Source organism: Macaca fascicularis, chromosome 7 (genome assembly GCF_037993035.2).
Source record: "Macaca fascicularis isolate 582-1 chromosome 7, T2T-MFA8v1.1".
In the NCBI taxonomy this organism is placed as follows: domain Eukaryota; kingdom Metazoa; phylum Chordata; class Mammalia; order Primates; family Cercopithecidae; genus Macaca; species Macaca fascicularis.
Genome location: NC_088381.1, coordinates 89,310,351 through 89,316,859, shown reverse-complemented (window position 1 = coordinate 89,316,859; position 6,509 = coordinate 89,310,351).

Genomic DNA, 6,509 nt, shown 5'->3' with positions numbered 1-6,509 from the left:
GAGAATGTGGAAGAAAGAAAAAGAAGGAATGAAAAAGGAAGGAGGAAGACTAGGTGTAAACCAGGCAGGAAAAGAGGGAGGAAGAAAGAAATCTATATTTCAAACTATTTCCCATATGTTACAAAAGGAAGTTAACTCTTTTTGATACATAGTTTTCCCAAACTAATGAATGCCTCACATATAATATCTTTACCAAAGTAATTTATATCCCTCATGAACTCTCCAGATTTATTTCTATTTACTCCATATCGCAACTGTACTTTGTTTCAATAAAGATGATATACTGTCATCTTGTGGCGAAATGTAGCAGTGCAACTTCACACACACACGCTTAAAATTTTCTCACTTTAGAATTAAAAAGAAACTTAGATATCATCCAGTCTTTGTCCAGCTCCATTATTTAACAGGGGAAGTTCTTGAAACTCTTGAAGCTTTTATCACACTCGAGGCTTCAAATCTTCATTTATAGTCAATTTCCCAGTGTTATTTAGATTAACATGAATTTTTGTTTTGTTTTGTTTTTTTGAGAGAGGGTCTCTCTCAGTCGCCCATGCTGGAGTGCAGTGGCGGGTTCATGGTTCACTGCAGCCTCAACCTTCTGGGCTCAAGAGATCCTTCTGCCTCTACCTCTCAAGTAGCTAGGAATACAGGCCCCCAGCTAATTTTTTGTATTTTATTGTGAGATGAGGTCTCGCTATGTTGTGCAGGCTGGTCTTGAACTCCTGGCCTCAAGCGATCCTCCTGCCTCGGCCTCCCAAATTGTTGGGATTACAGGCATGAGCCACTGCGCCCTGCCCAACATTAAATATGAAAAATGAATAAATGGATTTCCGAAGCTACTTGGCCTGGTATATGCAGGTCAATCGAGGATCAATTTGATGTCAGATCTACTCCAGGTAATTTTAAACATTAGACTTATATTTGAAACCACAGCTTTTTTTGCTGCCCACAGCATTTAACATGTGTGGCAGTTTTGACTATTAATTTATTCAGAAGTACACATTGAGAAATTATTACATGCCAGACACTGTGCTAGTAGTGCTGGGGATTCAAAGCTAAGCAAAGCCCATATTCTAGTGAAGGGAGACAAGCAGGAAGCAAACAAGTAAATACAGTATGTCAAATGCTGGCAAGTGCTCAGAGAAAAATAAAATAGGGAAGGGAAAGGAGAGAGGCAACAGAAACCTCTCTGATTAAGTGATGCCTGAACAGAAACCTGAAGATGATGGTGGAATCCTGATGAGTATTTGGGGAGGGAAGGGGATCAGTTGCGACTTCATAACACCCCTAAGAAATTAGAGGTCATCCAAGTAACATGCAAACGAGGTTATTCCCCACAGTTCCCTTTCCAGGGATCCTACTAAAAAACATTTCCAGCTCTCTCTCAAAACAAAATAATGAGGATTTGGGGAGGAAAGATCTCATTAGGGACATATTCCAGAGTAGGGTTTCCCTCGAGGATAGAATTTTCCTTCAAATCTCTTGGCAGTGTCTTTTTTTCTTTTAATCCAAAAAAGCAACAGCTGATGGAAACTGATATAAAATATGACTGAATATATACAGCAGTCACACTCATCCACGGGCCCCAAAAGACAGGTGCTCTGACAGATTCTGAACACTTATTTGCTGGGCCAAACCCCTAAAAAAAATTATAAAGCCTTTCCAAAACAGATGTGGGAGCCCTTCATAGTAGGCTAGACTGAATCTCTGAAAACCATCTCTCCATCCACTGGACGGTTGCACTCAAGGACAGCCAGCCTCCTCCACAATTGTGCAGCTCTGTACATGTGAGTCTAAAAGAATGGAAAAAGCAGCCCTGACACCAGCTATGTTCAAAACAAGGCTGCAGACTAATTTTGGAACTTTAAGACTTTCTGTTATTTTGTCCGAGTGTTAATATAATCCATCTCTTTTCTCCATCTGTTTCCTCAACTCTTTACCAAACTGCTAGAATTAAGTTCCTTCTTTTCCAATTTGGGGAAACTCTTTTTGTGTTGAGAAAATGACTCAAAACAAAAAACAAAACTTACAACACTCTTTTCTTTTCGTGTTCTCTTTTTATTAGGGCAGTGATAAAGGGCAGAGTTGGGCAGCAATAGTCATAGGGGTTATAAAGAACATTCTTCAGTGATTGTGCAAACACAAAGAAAGGCTGGATTCATAGCCTTTCCCTTCTCCAATGAAGAGGACACGAAGTACTTTTTCTAAAACAAGCTCTTTTTTTTAACCTCCGGTAGTAGGAAAGAATGTACTCTTGTGAATTCGATAAAATATGTCTAGGCCACCTCAAATTCTATCCGTTTCCTCTACTCTGCCCTAGCTCTACCAGGATGTCTAACTCTGAATGAAGGATGACAGAAGGTGAAACCTCTTTTTGGAAGCAGATGTGCGTTGAGTCTTGTCACAAGGGTAAACAGGAGTCCTTTGATCCTAATGTGTCCAACGCAATGCTGGACCAGCCTTCACTCCTCATCTTCAAGATTTCATAACCGTTGCATAGTAGTCCAGATCCCAAAGGTCACTGTAGAAATCTAAAGTTTCAAATTGCTGGATAAAGGCTTGCCCTCCTCGGCGCCTCTCTAAACACACTGCAAGAAATGTGTTCACATCAAACTAGCTTGATTTGTGGCAGGGTAGGGGATAGAAAGCAGCTTATCCTGTGATCCCATAATGCCATAGAGGTCCCTTGAAGGTGTTCTTGACCCTCCCTGTCCTTACCTTCTCAGTGCTATTCTTTCACCCCATTCCCAAAGTCTCTTCCTAGAGTTTCCAGGATAATTGCTTTGTAAAAATATGCTGTTTATTCTCTGATGTCACTGGGCTCTTATTTTCAGATGCTTTTTATATTGAACTTTAACTTTTTGTTATTTTCATGTGCTCTGATTATTTAAATTCTGACCTATTCAGATGGAGAATATCCAATACAGTCTAAAACCTGGGAAATTTTGGAATATTTTCGTTATCTAATTAGCCAGGGTAGATATACTAAAATTGTATTTAACTTTCCTTATCTTAAATATCCTAGGTTTCAAAAGCTAAAAAAGAGGAGCAGACCTAAAATAAAATGACACAAATCTGGAAGATAAGGGAGAGGGAAAAGAGGATACACAAATGTGGCCTTTACCTTTGTCTTTTTTTTTTCTTTTTTTTTTTTCTTTTTTTTTTTTTTTTTTTTTTGAGACAAGGTCTCAATCTGTCACCCAGGAAGGAGTACAGTGGCACCATCATGGCTCACTGAAGCCTTGACCTTCCAGGTTCCGGTGATCCTCTTGTCTCAGCCTCCTGAGTAACTAGGACTACAGCTGCGCACCATTAGACCCGGCTAATTAAAAAATCTTTTTTCACAGACAGGGTCCCACTATGTTGCCTAGGCTGGTCTCAAACTTCTGGGCTCAAGCAATTCTCCTGCCTCAGCCTCCCAGAGTGCTGGGATTACAGGCATGAGCCACCATGCCCAGTCTTTCTTTTGTCTCCTCTAAGGTGGTCCCAGACTGTTCACCTCTCTTGCCAAGAAAACCAATCCTTCTGTAAACACACCCTCTGTGTCTCCAAAAATCTGCCTTCTGGAAGTCTAAACTATCTTCCTTTGCAGCCTCTGAACACCAAGCACCAAGCTGAAATCACCGTTCTTTACCAAGTCTGCCTGGAAAGGTAACCTGTCCTCAAACCGACCAGCTGTAACCCATCTCAGTTTCCTGCCTCCTCCCAGGCAAGGAACCCAGAACCTAGAGGGGTAAAAAGAGTTTTCTTTCAACAGGGAGCCTATGCACAACAACAGGGGGAAAGTCAGACTGACAAAATAGATAAATTAGGGATCAACTTTTCACTATACGTAAGTATGCATCATGGAAGTCCTTCAAATAATTGCCCCAGTGGTACAGTTCTATCTGATTTTAAATACAAAAATTGATTTTCATAAAACATTTCATGAATATATTATTTGCCTAAGTAGAAGCATATTAGTTTATATTCCTGTATTGACAAAGAAAATTACTTTAGCTCGGCCAGGCATGGTGGCTCACGCCTATAATCCCAGCACTTTGGGAGGCCAACGTGGGTGGATCATGAGGTCAGGAGTTCAAGACCAGCCTGGCCAATATGGTGAAACCCCGTCTCTACTAAAAATACAAAAATTAGCCAGGCATGGTGGTGCGCACCTGTAGTCCCAGTTACTCAGGAGGCGGAGGCAGGAGAATCACTTGAATCTGGGAGGCAGAGGTTGCAGTGAGCCAAGATCAGGCCACTGCACTCCAGCCTGGGCAACAGAGCAAGACTCCATCACACACACACACACACACACACACACACACACAAAAGAAAATTACTTTAGCTCATAATTAGTTCTTTTTTTTTTTTTTTTTTTTTTTTTTTAAGAGACAGAGTCTCACTCTGTCTCCCAGGCTGGAGTGCAGTGGCACAATCTCAGCTCACTGCAAGCTCTGCCTCCCGGATCATGCCATTCTCCTGCCTCAGCCTCCCAAGTAGCTGGGACTACAGGCGCCTGCCACCACGCCCAGCTAATTTTTATATTTTTAGTAGAGACGGGGTTTTACCATGTTAGCCAAGATGGTCTCGATCTCCTGACCTCGTGATCTGCCTGCCTTGGCCTCCCAAAGTGCTGGGATTACAGGCGTGAGCCACCACGCCTGACCATAATTAGTATTTTTTGCACAATTTTAATCTCAACTCTATCTTTTCTCTATATTCTTTTTTTTTTTTTTTTTGAGACAGAGTCTCTCTCTGTCACCAGACTGGAGTGCAGTGACACGATCTCCGCTCACTGCAACCTCACCTCCTGGGTTCAAGAGATTCTCCTGCCTGAACTTTCCAAGTAGCTGGGACTACAGGCCCCTGCCACCAGACCCATCTAATTTTTTTGTATTTTTAGTAGAGATGGGATTTCACCATGTTGGCCAGGGTGGTCTCAATCTCTTGACCTGGTGATCTGCCTGCCTCGGCCTCCCAAAGTGCTGGGATTACAGGCGTGAGCCACCGCACCAGGCCTCTTTTCTCTATAGTCTATATTCTAACCACAGAAATAAGATTTAGCTTTCCCATCCTAAAACTCAGGCAATAAAAATCTGATATTTCTGCTGACGAGTTGATGGGTGCAGCACACCAACATGGCACATGTATATGTATGTAACAAACCTGCACATTGTGCACATATGAAGTATAATAAAAAAAAAATCTGATAGTTCTTCGTTCTTGGTGGGCAAAGGGCAAGTTTAACATTTTCCACAGACTTCGAAGAGCCAGATATATTCAGTATTATTATTACTACTACTACTAACTCTTGAATGCTAACATATGAATTAAGTTGTTTCAAAGAATACTTCACATAAAATTTCTTTGAGGAATTTCTGATAGAGATTAAATAGTTAAACTTATTAATGTTCACATGTTATTTATAATTAATCTATTGTCATTTTAATTGCTTTCTGAAAATAGTCATTTGCATTACAAAGATATTTTGTAGTTAAATGAAAGATAAATGCATCTCAAACCATACATAGAGTGAAAAGTCTTTATCAAGCAACCTATTCAACAAAAAGAGTGAAACAAACACATTCCATCCCTCTATCTATTTTATCATCTGGTTCAGATACTTGAAAATCTGTAAAGGTCTTTAGAGAGAGTTGCTGTTTGACAGACTGCAATACATAGATATTACACACAAGCACAAAAAAGATCAAGTCCTGCATTAATCAATGATTTTATAACAAACAATAAAAATTCCTCCGTGACCTCATACCAAAAAAAAAATCCAATCCCAAACCAATGAACCATATAAATCAACAAAATAAATCTAAATGATATCCTGGAGCAAAAACAGGCATGAGTGTTTCTTGGAGTTTTTTAATAATGAAATTACACCCATATTACATAATGAATAAGATGGTCCCTTGACCTAAAAGTCCCAGCCGCGTGGGCACAAGGGTCAGACAAAAAAGATCAAGCAGAGAACAGTGTATTCAGTCAGGGGGATTTGGCAACATCCATTCAATCTGCCTCAGTCATTCAGAAAATAATTATGGTATTTATCACTTTTAGTGTGCTAGACAGGATGACTACTAAGGGAGAAAAAAAAAATCAGACAATGCAACATAATGTATGTGCTCTGAAAAGTATAAGCATTGCCCTCAGGGATCGGGAGAGTCTTCTTGAAGGTGAAGACTCCCGAACTGAATCCTGAAGGAAAAGTGGGCACTACCTATGTGAAGGGAGCGGAAAAGATAGTGTGTGCCTAAGTCCCAAGTTAGAGCAAGCTGCGGTGAGAACCTTGAGGAGTGTCATGCATCCCAACAATGAGAAGGAATTACAAGTGATACAATAGCGATATGAATAAGGGGCAGATAAGGAATATTTTTGCATGCTATGGTGAGGAGATGAGATTTTAGCTGAGGACAAAGGGGACAATGACAGTAGGTGAAGAAAAAGTCGACGTGGTCATTGTAGGGTGTTTGTTCCACACTTCTCTGTGTCAACCTTAGCCCCTCCTTGGTGAC